The sequence below is a fragment of the Leptonychotes weddellii genome, chromosome 12 (assembly GCF_054177405.1).
Source record: "Leptonychotes weddellii isolate Sample4059 chromosome 12, ASM5417740v2, whole genome shotgun sequence".
Lineage (NCBI taxonomy): Eukaryota > Metazoa > Chordata > Mammalia > Carnivora > Phocidae > Leptonychotes > Leptonychotes weddellii.
In genome coordinates, this window is record NC_138380.1 from 32388287 (window position 1) to 32410349 (window position 22063).

The window sequence follows — 22063 nt, forward strand, 5'->3', positions numbered from 1 at the left end:
AACTGAGGGTTGCTGGAGTGGGGGGGGTGGGTGGGAGGGATGGGGTGGCTGGGTGATAGACATTGGGGAGGGTATGTGCTATGGTGAGCGCTGTGAATTGTGCAAGACTGTTGAATCTCAGATCTGTACCTCTGAAACAAATAATGCAATATATATTAAGAAAAAAAAGAAGAAGATAGCAGGAGGGGAAGAATGAAGGGGGGGAAATCGGAGGGTAGACGAACCATGAGAGACGATGGACTCTGAGAAACAAACTGAGGGTAGTAGAGGGGAGGGGGGTGGGAGGATGGGTTAGCCTGGTGGTGGGTATTGAGGAGGGCACATTCTGCATGGAGCACTGGGTGTTACATGCCAACAATGAATCATGGAACACTACATCAAAAACGAATGATGTAATGTATGGTGATTAACATAACAATAAAAAATTTTAAAAAATAAAATTAAATGCTTCTTGGTGATTTTGATGGATGGGTATTGGAATCTTGGACTAATTTGATTATTTGTATTGACTTATATAAATATCTACTAAGTTCAAGCATATGAGACATTTTGTGTAGAACAAAAAAGATAAATTCTTTGAGAGCAAGGGCTCTACCTTATTTGATTTTTGACTCCTATACACAATCAGGTGGTAATGGCACTTGGCATATAGTGGTGACTCAATAAATCTTGCTTTGTTTGTTGGCATTTTAATAATGCCAAGAGGAAAAAATTCTATCATCTCCCTCATAAATTCATTCTAATTTATCTCTTTTATCCATCCTTAGACTACTTATCCTAGATTCCTGATGTTCCCCTTAAAGTCCCATCATCCTTTGTTAGTGTACCTCTTAGCATACCACATTATAAACTTATTAAGTTTCCAAAACTTAAACTCTACCTTGAATTACTATTCTTCAGGTCCATCTACTCCATTCTTATTTAATTATGTAAGAAACCCAAAAAAGCAAAATTAAACTTTTGAATCCTGTTTCTTAATTTTCTGGTAGTTGTGAAAAGTGATAGTACTATAAAATATTTTCAGTTATATGGCATCTTTTATTAAAAAAGGTCACTCATTTATTAATGTAATACCACGATCTGTGAGATTCATAGACACTATGAATGAATTCCCACTATGCTGGGAATATAAATAAGAAAGAAATATTTTTTTCTTTAAATATTTAAACTAATTAAAACATTTGAACTGCCAAATAACTGTCAATATTCAAGTTTATTTCTAAGTTTTTCTCCATCACCCTAACATAAGCCTTATTATGACAAACTTTTCCAAATTAAATGTATATGTTTATGCCTGGGTTTATCATTAGCAATATCTGTTTATAATTCTGCCCCAATTCTTTATTAAACAATGGGCAACTAAATGTTGTAAAAGGGATTGAAGTGTCACAACCATTTATTGATTGCAAATAAACTACATTATATAATTTTAGCTAGTTTCTCTAAAAGATTTCCTGGGTCGAACTCATCAGAATTACTCATTGTTAAAGTAGCACCTCAGGGTTTTTAGTTCTTGGACTCTATTTTATAAATACAAATATAAATATATTATATAGTTATTTAAAACTTGGGTTCATTTGGAGTAAATGATAATTATCCAATTTTTTGCTGATATGTGTGTGCATGTATGTATGTGTTTTATAAATTGTGCTTGTTTATGCAACTTCCAAAAGAATCTTCAAATACACTATTACCAAGTTGAATATTATCTAATTAACCAACAAGGTCTGACAGACCGGGAGGTTATCAGGAGATAATCACAGCCCTCAGGTGCTGTGAGGCACTGGGTGCCCCTAAGTGCCTCTAATTCCCCAAGGGTGTGATTAGCTCATGATAACAATGCTTCCTTGAGTTGTTTTATTGCTTTTATAAAAAGCCTTTGTTGTGGAGAAAATGTTTATTTTTATGCAGGAGGAGGATGGAGTTGACAGTTTAGACTGTTGAGTGAATAGCAGTTGCTTCTGACTTGTGGTACACACCTTGACAAATTTGCTCATTTAAAATGCTTCCCAGCCAGTCCAGATATTTTGACTACCTCAGTAATTCTGCAATAAAGCCCAACTTCCATATAGAACAGTTGTAAAATTGTACGGGTCTTCTCAAATTAGAAAGTGACCCATTTTATAGAATCACTGCATGTGAAAAATTAACGAATCATTTCTGCAGAAAATCAGAAAAATATTTGGGTTACTCAGATGATTGGTCTCAAACTTCAAGGTCAAAGAGATCAGCTGATTTGGGAAATACAAATGAATACAGGTGAAATTGTGAGACAACCATCAGAAAGCTTTACTTCCCTTTGATGCCTTTCTATTTTCTCTTCAGAAATCCAACCCCAGTGGCTTTCCAGTTCAAGTAGAATGAAATCCAAACTTTTCATTATGACCTGGACATGAGCTAGTCCCAATGACTTCTCAGTCCCGATCTCTTACCTCCTTCATGATGTTCTAGCTCTGCCAGTCTTCTTTCACTTGAAAAGGCCAAGCTTGTCTCTGGGAATTTGCACTTGCTTTTCTCTCTGAAATGGAAGATTCTTTCCACAGGTCTTCACCTGGCTGCCTCTTTTGACCATTCCAGTATTGACTAAAACATCACCATCTCGGAGAGGCCACTTCCCAAATGATCATCTCCCATTACCTTGTTTCAGTTTTTTCATTGCACATATTAAATATTAAAATTATCTTAATTTGATTGCCTGTATTCGCCAATGAATATAAGTTCATTAGGTCAGAAACTTTCTCTTACTCACACTAATAAATAGCATAGGGATGTATGTTTAACATATATCCAAATTTTTACCTTAATATGCATTTTTAATTGCCTATTTATCATCCATTCTCTGTCCTTCTTCTTAACAGAGCTCATAGGTTTCACCTTTTGTCCTCTGCCTTTCAGCTGACCTGTGTCAGGACAAGCTGGACCAATGCCAGCTCTAGGCGATGCATCCCCTTGAGCAGTGAGCAAGGAATGGGCATGTGACTCAATTTGAGCCAATGAGACTTGATGAGGGATTTGGTAGAGACGGCTGAGAAAGCCCTTTTTTTATTTTCTGCAAGAGCTTCAAGAACAGCTTTATCTTTGTTCTTCTGATCATTGTCAATAGGAGTCACAGAATTCACACATGAATGAGTGAAAAGAAACTCCTTCATTTAATGAAGAGGTGTTTATATCATATACTGGATATACTTTCATCACAGTGAAGACTGTGAAACTGAATTTTCATGGGAGTATACATTTGTTATAGAGTTATTTCATACGGCCTCCAGGATCTCTGATTCAGAAAAGCAAAGAGCAATCTTACCTAGAAGGTCATCCTACGTACGCAAACAAAACCAGGCAAATCAGATCATAAAGAAATGATTAGACACTCACTATTTGTTTATTTATGTAAACAGTGCTTCACATTCCATTCTGCAAACTCTTAATGAGTTTATTTACATTTTGCTTTCCCATCTTTATTAGTAGTGTAGATTGCTAAATAAACTAAGAGTGCTAAATAAATAGCTTTAACTGCTCTGGTGTACCAGAAATACATATAAAATTCCCCAGATTTTTAAGCCAACTTTTGAATTTAAAAGTCAATATTAACAGGGAAAGTTTAGGCATCAAGAGGCCAGATATCTGAAAACTAAACATGATGTGAATGTTGGTAAAATAAATGAGAACTGAAAGAAGGATGTATTTGGAAAAATAAATATGAACTCAATCTTAAATAGGGAACTAGGAATTTAATTGTGGAATATAGAGAAATACATATAATGGATGATATAAACAAAAAGGCTAGGCAAACTATTTAAGAATACTTTTATTTGTATAATGCTCCTTCCCCCTTAAAAAAGTTCTATGCCTTATTTGTCCACACTAAAATGTGATACAAAGTATTTACTAATAAAGTCTTGTAGCTTTGAATAATAATGATAGTAGTTAATGTTTATTGAATACTTACTGCGTGCCAGGTGTTGTTGTGTTAGGGCTCTGTGTGCATTTACTCAAATTATGTAGCAAGGGACAGTGACTTGGCAACTACAAGGGGAGGGCCAAGAATGTAAACCCAAGCAGTCTGGCTCCAAAGTATTCCTGTGTAATCAAATTATGTGAAACCCAAGGCTGATTTGTAAACAAAAAGTAACAAAGCAGATTTTCAGCCAATGAAGAATATAACATGTCTTTGGACATGATCCTCACTATCAGTCCAACTTTACAAAAAATTAATCATAGCCTTTTTCCTGATGCAGGGGCCATAAAATGACTCTGGCTTTCTTAAAAACTATTTTCATAATTTCTTAGATCCTGTGGATATTCTGGTTGATCCACAAAATTGTCTTGACTCCTTCCAACTTTTTCAGTTACTCTTATTAGGCAAGAAAGGTCAAGCACATGACTATAGCTTGCATAACTAGCAAATTGCATGACACAAATAACCTTCCCATGGAAACCAAATTAAAGTAAATTTTAAAAGGAGGAGTTGGTCTCATAAGATTGAATGAGAAGGGCACATCTGTGCTATTCATCCCCCAAATCCAAAAACCTTACCCTAGTCATGAGAAAAACGTCAGACAAACCCAAATTGAGAGGCATCCTATAAATACTAGACAAGTACTCCTCAAAAGGAGACTAAGGAGGTGTTAGACTAAATACAGTGTGGTATTGTACCTGAACTAGATCCTGCAACAGAAAAAGACATGAGTGGGAAACTGGGAGAAATCTGAATAAAGTCGGTAGTTTAGTTAATAGTTTTATATCAATGGCAATTTCTTAGTTTTGATAAGTAGAGGATGGTTATAAAAATGTCAAAAAGGGGGGAGATGAGGCTACATTGGCTCTCTTATATGTTGGGATCAGGTTTATTGCCTAGCTTACCCTGGAGATATGCAGGCACAGTTAGAATGTAAAGTTCACTACATGATTTTAACAACCTATTTATTTAGGACCTAAGCATGTGTGCAATTGCATATGACTCAGAAATACAAGTTGCTCTGAGAAATAAAGTTAGAGAATGCTTTTTATTTGCTCTTCATATATGCACATCATTTAAATGGCAATGATTTGGTTATTTTTCCTTGTTCTTAAGGATCTAAAAATAACACTACTCCTGGATCCTCTATAAAGTGGCTGTAAAATCAGATTTGTTCATTCATATGACTTATATGTTGGTAATACTGAAATATAGGCCTGTCTTTTTTCTTCCTCATCAACATCTCACCACCTAAACTGCATATGTTTGCTAAATTTACCTTACCTACCCCCCTGCCTCTATCTCACTTCATATCTATGTTCTTTCTGTAAGAAATCATTTGGTAAAAGTAAACTAAGAATACAATTTTCACCTCTGATTTTGATTTTATTATTCATTTTCCTTATGTTTATTTTCTTCTTGTAATACCTAAGAATATATAAAAATATCACTAATCACTTAACAAAAAATGATCAAATAAAAACATAATACTAAACATCAACAGGTAATAATGGTTCAATTTCCAAATCCCATCAAGTTCTCATTTCTGAAATGCTGTTGCTGAGAGACTCTTTCCTACATTATTGTTAAGTGACCCTGTTTGCTTCATGATTAGTCACAATTTACATAGCTTCTGAAAATGGCATAAAATAATGTGCAAATTCTCTAATGCATTTACAAGAAAAATATTTTCTTTTAATGACTCCTAATGAACCCCTGTTTTATGTAGGGTGTGGAAAGTTGCCAAGATGTGTAAAACAATTAGGATGACAAAAAGCATGAGTTTTTAAAAGCCATTTCACTTGTGCAATGTATGTGAAAATCCAGAATAAGTCTTAAGGGAAAAATTAATTTTAATAAGCTTTTCTTCTTGTCTGAAGACTGAGTAAATCTAAGGCACAAAGAATTGTGTATTAATGGATCAGGAATAATATGAGAGTTTTATCTCATAGAATAAATCTATTTCATCATCAACCTGTTACGTTACACTTGAACTGTAGGGACATTTAGTTATTTACTAGAGTAACAATATATTATATCTCCTACAAGTGCAATACTAGGTAAAAAGTTAAAAAGGTAAAATCTTAATTAATTTTTCTTCATATGAATTTATTTACTATTACGGAACATTGTTTATGCCATAACCTAATCTCTGAAACTCCTACCTTCATAGATTAAAAGATGGTCACATGTTAAAAGTACTTTGATTTTAAACATTTAAATATAAATAAGTACCCCATGAAGACTTAATTATTTAATTCCAAAAAACCTTTATTAATTACAAAGCTTGAAAATATTTCAGAAGCTACAATACATGACCTTCTCATGCAAGGATTATTCCTGAAGCCAAGCACCATATCTAAGAGGAAGTTTTTATGATCTTAAGAGTTCAAAATCATGGATGTAGTCCATCATCTAAAGTAGAAGTCTTCATGAAAACTTCCAGAGTATTTGATTTTACTGAGCACATCTTTTCTAACAGCTTTCTTTTTTATCTTTGCCTCTACATTTAACTTAACTTTAAAAGGACGAAATGATGGAAGCAATTTTTACAATGAGCCACCGAATGTGAAACAACTGAGGCAAAACAGAGGAGAGAATTTGAATAATATCACACATATTATTGGTATCTGCGTGAGAGTGTGAGAATAAATTTGTGGTTAAGAATTTACACATTAGAATCATTAATTTGCATTCTAATCCCAACTTTGTTACTTGTTAAAACAGACTTTGGCCAATTAATTTATCCTCAGTTTCCTCAACAATAAATGTGGGATAATTATAAATAGTCCCTATTTTATTGGGTCATTTTGTGATTACATAACATACCTGGAACTTAGTTAAAACTGTGTCTTCACAGTGGCTATGATATGGTTAATCTTAAGATTTTTTTGAGAGAATGGAGTGTGGGGATTTTAATGCTGCTTTATAATAGGAAAAACATTATGGCATTCATAAAATGAGGAAATCTTATCTCATGTTGGATTTCAAATAGAATGGTCTCTTCTTCCAAAAGTCATGGCATATAGCTCTTGCCAGTGTTATGGAGCTTCAGAATGAACATAGAATAGATTACCCTTGGAGCAGGTGTGGGCAGTGTCTGGAAAGCGCCATGGAGCTCTCCTAATGGTCTGCTTCTTAATCTAGATGATGGTTATATAAATGTGTTCACATTGTGAAATACATTAAGCTGGGCACTTATAATTGGTACACTTTTCTACATTTACGCTATACTTAGGTAAAGTGTACAGTTTGTACTCTCCAACTATACTCCTTGCATACTTTACTTTATCATTCTTATCCCAATTTATTTACCATTTATTTTTCCCACTGACATGTAAATCTATGGAATTCTTGGATTTTCTTGTCTGTGTTGTCTGTTTTGTTTCTAATCAGATTCTGTGTCCAACCAATTAGGTAGCAGGGCAAGACCTAGACTGAAAAAATAAATATTGAGTCAAGTGGTTTTCAGACTCTTTAAAATAGCTGAACCTCTTATTTCATCACTGATCACCAAGCCCCAAATTTCCATGTTGTTTTTGTGTTCTAATATTGAAAATTCTTATGGATGTAGCCTACTAAAGCATAGACCGGGGGAACAGGATCACAGGAGAGAGCATAAAGAGCTGGGGATTAAACATGGGGTGTGTAAAGATAACAAGAGCATAATAGGGTCCATTTTACACAGAAGAGGATGGACATATAAGAAAATGAATAACCTCTCACTAAGCTGAATGTCATGAATTTCTTTACTTTGGCTTGCATTCTTTTTGAGAAATTACTTTATTGGGAAACTTCCTTACTAATTAACATCAATATTTAAATAATTAATTTAATATTTAAATAATTTAATATTAAATATTACATAGTATTCAAAACAAATTTATTGAGAACATAAATTAAAATTAGAATATTATACTAATAAATTTGAAAAGATAAAGAATGTCACCATCAATATAATTATTCATTATATTCTAATAGTGATGGGGTGTAGGACATGCTACCCAAAATATGAATAAACTAAGCTGAAGGAGTTTGAGAATATGGCAGAAGCAGAAAAGTCACTCTGACCTACCCATATTGTCCTCTTCCCTTAAATAGGTAATAAAATCCTCCTGTGAGAGGTGCCCTTGTATATACAAAGGAAAGGAGCATCCTTTTCTCCAAAGACAAAGGGACACCAAGAAGAATCTTAACGACAGGACTTGCTAAATTTCCCCCAATTTACTACAGTTACCTCATACTCCTTTACCTATCATATTGCTATCAAACTCCACTCTCCATAAAACCTAGCATAAAAATACAGGTCTGTTTCTTTGGGGCTTCATTTCCTTATGAAGGCTCCTGTATCATGTAATCATATGTACATGCTTTTTTCCTGTTAATCTGTCTTTGTCAGTTTAATTTTCAAACCTGACCAGGAACCCTGAGGGTTGAGGAAAACTTTTTCCTCCCAGCAACAACTAAAATCTAGCATGTATCAAGCACCTCCTAAAAGCCAGAAGTTGTGTTAATTATTTGTTTAATTTTATTTCAGCTTCATTACAAAACTGTAGGATAGATATTTCATCTCTATCTGAGAAGATGAAAATAAGACCCATGTGGGATTAATGAGCAGTCCCAATCTTGAGCTGTCTAATTGTAATTTTACCTTTCCTTATAATACTATTCTAAAAGAGCAATAATATACATCAATTCAAAACAATATTCTAGACCTTCTGTGTGGCCTAGGTGCAAAATTTTTTCTTGACCTCAGGAAAATACAAGAGCACAAATTAAAAGTGAAGAATTTGCAGATATGTAAAAGATTAAAATCAAGATATTTCTTTGTTCCTTCTTATGCTAATAACTTTGAAAATGTCAATGAAATAGATGATTTGGGGAAACTATACATTGTATAAGTACATATGTTTTTACTTCATTTTTCCCAGATCTGGAGCTGAATTAGCAGACAACCTGGAAATGCCAAAGGATGAAGACAAAAATAGTCCCAAGGAAAGCCTGCTCTCTCTAGCCAATGATGAGGGAAGGGGCAGCCTGACAAGATAGAAAGCTTTTAGTAAATAGCTGCTCTACTCCAGCTAAACACCACTTATAAAATAGTAGCTCCATTTCCACCTACACTAGCAAAGGCCATGTGGGGAGCCTAGAATTCCACCCATGCCAAGTCTTTTTTTTTAAGATTTTATTTATTTATTTGAGAGAGAGAATGAGACAGAGAGAGAGAGCATGAGAGGGGGGAGGATCAGAGGGAGAAGCAGAGCAGGGAGTCCGATGCGGGACTCGATCCCGGGACTCCAGGATCATGACCTGAGCCGAAGGCAGTCGCTTAACCAACTGAGCCACCCAGGCGCCCCCCACCCATGCCAAGTCTTAATGAGGTGTCCCAACCCCTCCCCAACTAGGGTAGTGTTGGAGAAGGCCAGGGAGGGAGTCAGGAATTTGACTGCTATCAAGGATGAGGCGGACCCCTGTGGAGTCAGTGGAGACCATGTGGGACTTCCACCGTCACTGGCATAACTTGGTGCCCTTCTCATCCTCCCTGGCATGGTATCAAAAGAAGCCTAGTGGAGAGTCAGGCCATTCACCATTGCCCAGCAGTAACGAGGTCCCTCCATCCCCCCATGGTGTCAGTAGAGTTCATGGGGAACAGTATCGAGGCATCCCTACCCCTCCAAGCCAGGGAGATATTGGTGAGGCTGTGGCAGTTCCATTTCTCATGGACTAATGATGGGGTAGATCTAGAGGTATAAAAATAATGTTTGAGACTATGCCTGTTTGTCAGATGCTAAAGACTGAAAGAGAGTACTGGGGATCAGAAGTTTGTGACCTGTCCTGTCCCAGCTGCTGCACGAGGGAGCCATACCCTAGGAGACTGTGCCAGTTCTTGGAAACATTTAAACAACAAAAACAACAACAAATCAGCACTTAGGAGTCAGGAGTATGTGGCAATTTTTCCCAACAATGACTTTATCTGGATCTTCCACTTTTCCTAACTATTAAAAACAATCTAATGATATATCTTGTTTGCTGCTTAAAAGACACAGTCTGGGAGAATATAGCTTTAGAGCAGTGGTTCTCAAGAAGTAACAATACTGCCTTCCCAAGAGAAATCTGGTGACATCTGGCAAGAATTTTTGGTCATCACAAATTGGTGAGGGGAGAATTAGTAGTGGCATCTATCAGAGAGAGGTCAGGGATACTACTAAACATCTTACAATATACAGAGAAATCCCTCCCTGAAGTAATTATCTGCTGATGTTGAAAAAACCCTGCTCAGAGGGAGAAACTGCAATATTGTTGAAGGCTCCATGGGTCTATATGATTTTTACATTTACATGTATATAAACCCTCTCTGTGAATCAATATCCCTGGTTTTTAATGCCTCAATACACACACACACACACACACACACACACACAAACACATATCTTGGTCTCTTCTTAACATGTGGCCATTGGCAAAGAAAAGTCCTTTAAAATGAGGGTTTTTTTTGTTTGATTTTGCTGTTGTTCACATTACAAAGCAACATTTGGTTTTAATAGAGACAGGAGAAGTTCACAAATGTGTAAACAATAATACTCTTGAGCAGTGGGAATCCAGATATTTTTATTTTTACATTCTTCCCTGAATTTTCCCAATTAGAAATTATACTGATTAATCAGTCACCTTTTTGCCATATTATTATTCTTTAAACCATGATTTTTATGGCTATATAATATTCCATTACAGAGGTCCTCATAATTTATTTAATAGATGTCATATTTTGGATATTTCTATTGTTTTTAATTTACCCCTCACCTTCCTAGGAATAGTGCTGTATTTATATCTTTATGTGTCCCTCCTAATATTTCTTGAAAACAATGTCTTAGATGTTGAATCTGTGGGTCAATGATTACGAAAAAATTGGAAGTCTCTTGGTGCTTATTACCAATTTACTTTGTATAAAAACTGTACTAATTAAAACTGCCACTGAAATATATGAAAATGGCAGTTTTCTATACTAGTAGATAATATTATTGTACAACACTCCTGAGCTGGTGAGATAGATCAAGGAGTAGAAGATGATAAAGATAAGATATTAGGATTTTGCTTTCATCTCAGGTTGCATTTATTGGAAGTCGGCATTATTTTGAAATAAAGCAGACAATGGCTAGGCTCAGAAGTCACCAGCTCAAACTTGTTAGGAGTCAGGCAGGTAATTTCCGTGTTCAGGAGGCCTTGGGCAGCATGAGTACACCTGGCACCTCCGGAGGGAGGAAAGGTGAAATTGAGAATGGAAATTTACTGAAGTCAAACTACTTTTTCTCAATTCTGCTTACAATTTTCTCAACCATAGAACTTTTGGAAAGCAGGAAATTTTAGATAATCTAACTGCTTCATGTTACAAACAAAGAAAATGAAATCCAGGAAATTTCAAGGATTATCAAAATTCACAGTTAGATAATGGTAGAGTTAAAATTGCACTCTAGGTTTGCTGACTCATAGCTCTGAGCACTTTTTACTGGACAATGTTTTGATTTGGCATTTGCTCTGAATTGCAAAAATATGCAGTCACCGGGCGCCTGGGTGGCTCAGTCGTTGGGCGTCTGCCTTCGGCTCGGGTCATGATCCGGGGTCCTGGGATCGAGTCCCGCGTCGGGCTCCCTGCTCCGCGGGAGGCCTGCTTCTCCCTCTCCCACTCCCCCTGCTTGTGTTCCTGCTCTCACTGTGTCTCTCTCTGTCAAATGGATGAGTGAAATCTTTAAAAAAAAAAAAAAAAAAATGCAGTCACCCACAAACCCAGAACATAAAAGGATTCAGAGAAGCCCTAAATGTAATCGTTTACTTCAATAAGTAATTTTTAGTAGTCATTTACTTGGTTGCATGAATTTATTCTTTTGATCTGGTTGAAGAGCAAGACAGAAATTAAAGACAATTGTAAGAGGTGATTCCATAAATGGGTTAAAGCCAATGGCCATACTGTTTAAAATAAAGGCAATATATATTCCTAACTCATCAGACACATGGATCATTATACAAGATCAGGTTAGAGGGCATCATTCCCTGAACAATATCAACTTTAGCAAAGAGACAATTTATGTGGAAAGAAACATATAATATGGATATATGCTCTCCTATAATATAATACAGTTGGATAATACAGGGCTTATGAGAACTGACCCACCAGCACAGTTGAAAATCCATGTATAACATTTGACTCACCAAAACTTAATAGCCTACTATTGACCTGAAGACTTACCAGTAACATGAATAGTTAATTAACACATATTTTGTATATGTATTATATACTGTATTCTTCTAACAAAGTAAGCTAGAGAAAAGAAAAACATTATTAAGAAAATAATAAGAAAGGTAATATACACTTACAGTACTGTACTGCATTTATTGAAAAACATCCACATATAAGTGGACATATGGAGTTCAAACCCGTGTTGTTTAAGGGTCAACTGTATACACCATATATAATATATATAAGCAATGCACACACACATACACATACTTTTTTTGTCTCTTCTTGGAGACAGAAATAATACAAGAAATAAATACCTGAACAAGATAGAGGCAGAACCTAACAGCAAAACAGAGAATTTTTTTGGCTAAGTCTTAGCAACTATTACTTTATCCTGTGGAAAAAGCTCAAGGGTGTTGCAGAGACCTCCAAACTTGTAGGTCAAAGGAACTAACAAGGGAAATGTTAAATTGCTTTGCTCTCACCTGCCCTAAATTACTATTCACCACACCCCACAAGAGAAAACAGTTATTAATAAGATTTTTCCATTATTTTCAAAATAGCTTAAATATATATTGGACCATGTTTGTCAAGTTAGACAAGGTTATTTTTGGAGGTGTATTAGACAGAAAATGCTTTAACCCCTTCAGTAAAAATTTAACAATCATAAAACAGTCAGAGTGTTTGAGATTATAAAACATTCTAAAGAGGACACCTAAGTGGAAACAGATTAATAATTCAAGAAATGGCTTAGTTTAATTTTTGACTGTAGCATTTAACCTTTTAGTGTTTAAATAATGGAATTATTATTGTCCATTTAACAAATCCTCATTAACGTTAAAAATTCTTATCTGACTATACTGCAGTTATATATCAAGTTTATTTAGGCAATCAGATAGCTACAAATTCAGTTAAGCCAATTGATGAATATCTAGGCTAACCATTATATGTTAATTGGAGTTGCTAAAACCTTGGTAAGTGAAGAATAATCTTTCATGTTGTACAGATAATTTATGTGGACATAACTTAAGGATGAGTCTCAATTTGTTGTTGCCAAGCTGGGACAGGGCTGTTCCGCCATTGATGATAATCAATGACGGACAGTTTGGTGATGACAATGCCTAGAGTGAGTAAATTTGGGTTCAGACATATTTAGTATCAGGTAGCAGGAAGATAAACATCAATGGAGGGATAAACTGTGGAAACTAACCAATGGTGAGTTAGGGCTACAGAAAAATTTGAAAGTCACCTAAATCATAAAAGCTTTTAAAAATAACTACATAATTGTGAGAACTATAGGACTGGGCAGGATAGAGTAAATGATGAAATTTGCAAATGTGGAAGATAACAGATTTTTAAATAATCGTGAGTAGACATGGTTGCATATACTGTTCTTAGATTAATTTTGAAAAAAATCAAATAAGTTGATCAATAATATCAAACCATGAATTGCAGAGATTATATTTGCTAACGAAATTATTTGAGTATTTCTTTTTCTTCTGTAGGGGGAGGCAAATTAACAATGAAATGGCCATTATTCAGGATAAATAAAAGGCAAACTGAAAAGACCAAACTATCAACTGAATCTCTGAAAAATAAAAATATGACCAGGATGGCAAGAACAGTCATTTATCATGTCAGCTCAATTCTAATAGTTATATCCATGAGTTAGAATGTTAAGGTCACCATTTGATATAGAAGAAATTGGAAACCACCAGTGAGAGCAAATGTTCAAGAGGTCAGTGCACATTAGATTTAAAGGTCTTTAACAACCATGTGCAGATCGCACGTACAAGGTGATGTAATATCATCCCCCAAGAGGTTACATTAATAAAGAGAGTCAACCTCAAGTTGAGAAGCAAAACTTCACAGTGATATTTCAGAAACTGTAATGCTAGTTCATCTGTAAGAGATTGTGTTATTAGCTACATTTTTTTTTTTGCAGCTATTTCTGCTGCTTATTTATGTTAAAGGTTTTTAAGAGGATGGGAACTTTTTCTTTCTGGCTCAGTTAATCTCTTGCATGATATCGAGTCTAACGTCACAGGTTTTCAAAATGGTGCTATTTCAGAAATGGGTATCTGTTCTGAATAGGTTGTCTGGAGGGGAAAACCTCTTTCTATTAAACAAGTAGTTCAGATTGGAAACTCAACAAAATTTGGGTTTATACCCTGATTTTTACAGAGTCTCAATAGCTTTAATGAGTTTTTACCTTAAGAATGTCAGATTATTTAATATCTTATGCATTTTTAAAGTTGGTCATTCATAACAGAAGGAGTTTTAATACATTTTTCCCCACAAATGTTGAATGAATACTTACCAGGTCTACGCCTCAGAGTAGAAACTTCAGAAGTACACAAAAGTAATGAGAAAAAAAATCACTTCTCTCATGATGATCACCATTTGCAGAGATAAGAAAATAAAACAACACAGAAATACATGCAGGGTAAAATTGGGATGTTTGACTTTCTAGCAAGTTTTCTATGTTTTACTATTTGTAGTGATTTTGGAGGGATCTTCATTAATGCTTTAATCAAAATTATAAAATAAGACACTCAAACAAACATAAATATCTATGTCTCAGACTAGGAGATATGCGAGAAATTTCAAATAGTGGAGAATTGGAAAACTGTTTATATTTGGCTCCAAAATAATTCTTGTTCTTATGTATAAATAGTCCTCTCATACCCACTCCAGGAATGGATGAAACTCCAAACAAGATTTCACAGTTACATTATAATACCCAACCCATAGACACTGGATAAGTTGCCCTGCTGTCTCAACTTGCCCAGTTGCTCCTCATTCCATGATAAAGATAGCAACAACTTTTATACCCATAGTATTGAAAGTAACAGTATATAATCAACTTCGTGGTTTAAGAGTTCTGAGAGGTTTTAGCCATAGCTTACATGGAGTAGTAAAAGAAAATAAATGCCAGGGAATAGTGTTAATATACTCATAATTAAATTACAATAATATAAAAAGGAAAATAAAACTGTAGCAGACCTTGTGATACAAACAGTCTTTTTGCAAATAACTTAGTCATTCCAATCCCAGGAACAATATAATATATTGAACTGTCACAATTTGGCCAACCACAGTTTTAATACTTCATAATACTTTGCTTCAGGTAGAATGACATGTAACTTTAATTCAGCATAAGCAAAAATATTGTTCAAGTCTTGTTCATTATTTTATATATGTGATAAAAAAATTTACCCAGGGTAGAATTGTAATGTTATTATACAATAGGCAAACAAATCAATTTAGGAAAACCTTAATGTTTATCATTAGAAAAAATGATATATGCCTACTTTAACAAAGGAAGAAATCTAGTGAACCCCCCCGAATGACAGACTAATTACTAGAATACTGTTTTAGTTTCATTTATCAGTGAAGTAATCTTCTAAGTATGGATGGATTGATTCTATAGTGACTGACTTGATAATCTTGAGCTAGAAGATGAATTGAGGGTTTCTTTGGGGGAACTATCTGTAAATGATAGAAATCAAGATCCCAATGAGATAAAAAAAAAGAAAAGAAAAATGAAGGAAATTTAAAATAGCATATTTTAATATCATTTTATGAGCTAGATTTCAAATTTTAATACTATTCAATTACCGAAGTTGGTCAAAAATAAACAGAATGGGATTCAATAGAGAAAAATACCAAAAAGTCAAAATAAACAAAACATGTTGTAGGAATAAAGGTAAAAATTACATGGTAATAATGCACAAAGGTCTAGACAATACTTGTCAACCATATTCAACCACTAGTCAATAATTTAACCAGCTTAGATAAAAAGGGAAGATAAAAGAAGAAGCAAAGTTATTTAAATGAAACTTTCTATTTATTACTTCCAAGCTGATTGGGGATTCATTCATTCATGCACTGTGCCAGACAATGGGACTGTAACAGTGGATGAGGCCAACATGGCACTTCTATTCATGGAGGTGATAGTCTACAGAAACGGTCTATATATGAGTAATCAAAGGAATAGTTATGTAATTAAAAATACTGATGAGTACTATGAAGATAACAAAAAGTAGATGTTAGGATGAAGAATAACAAATGCTTGCCTATTTTAAGAGTGATAAGGGATGACCTCTCTGAGGAGGTGATATTTAAGCTAATAGCACACAAAAAGGAGCTAGAAATGTAAAGATCCATAAAAAAAGGGAACATTCCAGGTAGATGGAAGAGCAATGGTTAAAGCCCTGAGACAGAAAGTAGACTGGTCCCTAGAAGCAGGAAGAGTTAATGTAGCAGACTATGTATTTAAGTTGAGTAAAAGGGAAAGTAGGTTTTTTTTTATAAGAAGTAATTTATAAGAAAAAACACATGAACCTACATATCAGTGAGTAGTTAATACAGATAAAACTAATCCTCAAAGTTGTCTAGTCTGCCCTTTTCTACTTAGTCCAGGTCTCATTTCTCCTATATTGAGTAGCAGTCATCTCCTATGTCAAAGAAGTGGATTAGGTAAAGGAATTCCTTCAAGAGGGTATTTGTGGATTTGGTTTTCTTTGTGTTCTACCATATTGCTACCATTTAGTATTTCCAAAATTTGTATTTTGGGGGAGGCATTGAAAGACCAGAAGCCTCTTTTACACAGCTTCTTTAGATTACATAAAATGTAAAAAATGTTGTTAGTTCTCTAATTCCCAGAGAAGACTCACCAGTTTGGGTAGCTATATCATATTAGACTTTCAAGGAAGTGGCCCAGGGTCCAGGTATCACATATTTTATTTTTATTAAAATTTTTACTTCACCATAGTTTAAGTTGTCTTATTTTTCTTAAGTACTGAGGTCTGTGGGACTGTATTGATTTGCCAAGATGTCCTACTTCAAGCTGATTTCAGAAATAGAGTAATTTGTTACATTTTTAGAAACTAGGTGAATCTGCAGAACTGGGCCACAGCAGAGTAAAATAAATGACTTATCAAGGTAAAAGCAAAATAAATAAAGTGTGTGTATGAGAGAGAGAGTGAGAGAGAGAGAGTGAGAGACCCCATTAAATTAAGATCAGTGCTTCTCTCTGTTATTTCCTTTGTCCCAACAGTCTCTTCTGTAGTAATAGTGTAGTAGCCTTTTCTTTCTCTCTCTCTCTATATATTCAAAAAGGAAACACCTGAAGAACAGGGACTTTAATTTCTATGTGGAGATTGAAATATTAGTACCCTGGGGTACTTTGTCTTTGGGGGGGCGCCTGGGTGGCTCAGTTGGTTAAAAGATTGCCTTCGGCTCAGGTCATGATCCCAGGGTCCTGGGATCGAGCCCCGTGTCGGGCTCCCTGCTCAGGGGAGAGCCTGCTTCTCCTCTCCCTCTGACTGCTGCTCTGCCTACTTGTGCTCTCTCTCTATCTCTCTGTCAAATAAATAAAAATTAGAAAAAAAATAGAGTTGTCTTTGGGGTAGATGGTGTAGGATTGCCATATAGATGAACCCCTCCTCCTTTAAAACAAGTGGTTTCAATACATCAGAAAAGAAACCTTTTTCGAGAGCGCTTCATCAAGCCTGTATTCTATTGATTTCTATTCTTTAGCAAAAGTTTCAGTTAGTTCTTAATAAAAGTAAATGCCACCAAAATTTCTGGGCACTATGTTTCAGAGGAAAAACTTCAGAATCCCAGAGAAGGTTTATGAGGTGGTTATGGGTAGTTAAGACTTGCAAGTGTCTCCTAAAGCTATTGAGGTGCCTGTGCTCCCCACCAGCGGGACACAGAGCATGCAGCCACGGCTGCTGACTGCATGGGTTTCAAAGAGAAAGTGAAGCATGTGGACATTTGGGCGCTGACTCTAGCTAAATTGGTTAATGACTAGTATCATCTAAATGAGGTAGCAAGCTGAAAGACTCATAATCTCTCCCCGTGCGCAGATTTTAATTAAATAATTATAATGTCCTTGTTGTAATCATTTATCAGTAACTGTGCTCTTGAGTATTGCCTCTTTGCCTTCATGTGTTCTGTTAGCTCAGCTGAACAATGAAACACTCACTTGGCAAAGATGAGCGGGAAATGAATGATTCTTATTCACCACGAGATAGCACTTGAAGAATTGCCAGTGAGGCAAGATTCTAGGTTCTTTGTTTATAATTTTGCAATTTTTTTTTTTTTTTTGTAGAGGAAGCTCAGTTTCCTGATCCGGGATATGATACGGTTGAGCTTGATAGGGACTCAGTTTCTCTTCTAACATTCAGACATTGAAGCCACTGAGGGGTTTCAAAAATATGACCAGAGGCATGTTTTTTCAGCATCTAGAACTTAACATTATACATTATAATACTTATATCCCTCAAAGAATAGCATTTAAAAATGTTACTTCCTATTTTGAGACTGTGGAATCTATAGTCTGTAACATAATATGTGTCTCAAATAGTGCAAAACCCAAAAATGACTAAGCAACAGTTTTATATTAATAATACCCATAACGATTCAGAAGAGCAGTGAGTGAAGAGACTCAGTAAGCAGTAAAGCTGATTCAGGAGTCAAAATGGGGCCACAGAGGAAAACGGAGATAGATTTAGACCATGTGAAAAGAAGCAAGATCTTCATAACAGACTTCCCTAAGAAAATGTGCCTTAATAAAGCATCACTTTTCTCCATTTCTCCCGGTTCAGAAGGATGGCAAGGATTTTAATTGTCAAATGTAAGATTAAATTTTAGTAAAAGGAAGCACTTTGTGAGTGTGAGCAGGGTTTGTCAAGCACTATTATGCAACACTGGTTTTTACACATCTCCCTCCTCCTGTAATTTTCCCATTCTGCCCCTCTCCCATTCCAAAAGGATCTTCCCTAACTAGTACTAGTGAAATGTAGCTTCAGATTCCACCCACTCAAAAGATTTTGCATTTCATGTGGAAATCTTAAAAATTAAAATGCCTCGTCAGCCAAAAGAATATTTGGGAATGATGAGTTTTGAAAAAACCGAGTGGGTTGTATATTTGTCCAAGGAAGTTCTTTAAGTTTGAATCAGAAAGGTTGTCACCATATTTGACTACAGATATTTAAGACAAGTCTGACTTTGAAGGTTACGGGTAATAAGGAAAACACAAGGATGAAATTTTATTTCCATGCATGTTATGGATGCGTGTCTGTATGAGGCTGAATATAGGAAAGACGTAGCTCCTTTAATCTCTCCTAATAATATATTGTACTTTTTTGTGTAGAGTCTTACTTATCTCTTTCTAGAATTATTCCTAGGTTTCCTTATTTTTAAAACTATTACATATGATATCTCAACATTTTCATCTTCTAATTGTTCCTGATAAAAATAAAAACTCTAAAGATCTGTATATAGATCTTACATATACAATTAATTCTCATTATTCACAGTAGTTATGTTCCATAAAATCACCATGAACATTGAATTAGTGAATACTGAACCATGGCTCCCCTGGGAGTAAGATTTGCGTGAGCCTCTGGTCACGTTTTCATCAACTGATTAACACATAACCTTGTTTTATTTATGTTTCTGCTTAAAGAAATTTTTTTTTAAAGATTTCATTCATTTATTTGAGAGAGAGAGAATGAGAGAGAGAGAGAGAGAGCACCTGAGGGGGGAGGGTCAGAGGGAGAAGCAAGCAGACTCCCTGCTGAACAGGGAGCTCGATGCCGGACTTGATCCAGGGACTCCAGGATCATGACCTGAGCTGAAGGCAGTCGCTTAAACAACTGAGCCACCCGGGCGCCCCTGCTTAAAGAAATCTTATTTAATATATATTGTTGATTCATTAACATTAAATTTGCAGTCAGCAGCATTATAACTCATGACTGAATGAAGTTTATCTAACATGTATCTTCTCTGTAAGGCAGATCACAGCCTTCTTGAGCATAGGGTGGGAGCTCACTGAGGCTCATTTTAAACAGCAAAGTCACCCACAAAAAACCACAAAAATGTGTAAAAATTGTGGCACAAAAAGGAACTGTCATTTATAGTGTGAGAGCTGAAACAAGAAGGTAGAATATCGCCTTGTTTGACCTCAGTTGGGAACATGTATGTTGGGCTACTGAAATTTTTCACCCCTTTGTGCATGTTCACACATCATTATGAAGATTTTATGAGCATTGATTTTGGTGTCACAAATCAATTTTAACACGTAGAAAAATTCATGAACAGAGAATTCATAAATAATGAGGATCAACTATAGTGACTTTGCCATATTCTCTGACTTATAATTACTAAAAATTTTTTGAATACATAGTAGTGAATACAGTTGTGAATAATAAGAGCATTTTCTTCCCTTTCCAATTTTTATCAGTTTTATTTCTTTATCTTGCCTTACTCCACTAGATAATAACTCTGATACAATATTAAATATAGGTGGTGAGAGCAGGCATCCTCTTCTCAGGTAGAAACTCAGAGGGAAAACTTAGTATTTTATGATAAGTCTGGTGTTCACTAAAAGGTTTATGAGAGGTTCCTTTATCAGATTAGGAAAGTTCCCTTCTATTCTTAGTTAACTTATATTATGATGAGTGTTAAAAATTAGCAAATGTTGAAATAATTGTATACATGCAACTGTAGACACGTACATATGTGTGTGTGAATGTGTGCATATATATATATATATAAGTAAAAATAAAAAATACATACGTGTGTGTGTTTGTGTGTGTATTTCCATCCTGGGAGTAAATCTATTTGGCTATCGATATAATTTCTTTTTATATAACTCTGGATTTGTTTGCATATTTCTTCAGAATTTTTGTATCTGAATTTTGTATCATTAGCGTATAATGATTTGTTCTTGCAGTGCTTTTGTCAAGTTTTCACATCAGAGTTATTTAGCTTATAACACGAGTTGGAAAGTGTTTCTTTTTCTATGCTCTGAAAGAGTTTTTGTAAATTTGGTGTTATCTTAAACGTCAGTAATATTCATTCCTGGAACCAACATAGCCTAAGTCTTTCTTTTGAGAAAGGATTTTATTTACATATTTGTTTCCTTAATTAGACCCAACTATTCAGATTTCTTATTTCTTCCTATATCAGTTTTCATAAATGATATTATTTCAGAAGTTCTTAATTTGCAAAAAGTCCCAGATTTATTGGTATTCAAATTATCATTTCAGATGTATCGCACAAATTTTGGGAGATTTTTATATTACATTACAAAATATTTTATAACTTTCACTGTGATTTCTTCTTTTATCCAGTGGTTATCCAGAAATAATTGCTTAATATCAAAACATTTGGATTTCTTTCTACTTGCCTTTTTTGTCATTGATGTTCAATTTTATTTCACTGTGTGATTTCAATCTTTGAGAATTAATGTTTGAGAAAAAGGTAAATTTTATTAAATGACTCATATGTACTCAAAAAATATTTTGCAGTTGTGTTCAATGTTCTCTTAATGTTCATTACAGTCAAGTTTTTTATTGTTTTTAATGTTTTTAATCTACATATTCTTTCAATTATGAGGGAGGTCTTAGAATTTCTCCTAACCTGACTGTAGATTTGACTGCTTTTCATTTATCTTCTTATTTAGATATTTTAAGCTATTATTAGGTGCATACAAATTTAGAATTGTTATCCTTTCCTGGCAGAAGATAACACTAGGAAATATCCCTTTTTATTTTTAATAACTCTTCTTACTTTAAAATCTACTTTTCCTAATATCAATATAGCTGTACCAACTTTCTTGGGTTTGGTGTTTATAGAACACAGCTTTTCCACCCCGTTACTTTAAACCTTTCTGTATTCTTATGTTTAGGGTGTGTCTCTTATAAGTAGCATACTTCTGCATTTTTCATACAAAATGACAATCTTTGTTTTCTAGTTGGAGTACTTATTTCAATTTTTTAATACATTAGGTTGAGTCATATGCAATTGCCATCTTTACAGATAGAATACCTGCAATTCTATGTGACTAACTCTAATAG

General features: G+C 34.8%; 1 long non-coding RNA gene across 1 annotated transcript in view; it reads right to left on the minus strand.

The window, feature by feature from the left end:
* Window positions 1–10544: 10544 nt before the first annotated feature.
* The window catches only part of LOC145716400 (uncharacterized), a 67141-nt gene continuing 55622 nt past the window's right edge, over window positions 10545–22063 (minus strand). The window contains exon 3 of the long non-coding RNA XR_014139036.1: window positions 10545–11697. This is a non-coding gene — a long non-coding RNA (uncharacterized LOC145716400). The remainder of the gene's footprint in view (window positions 11698–22063) is intronic.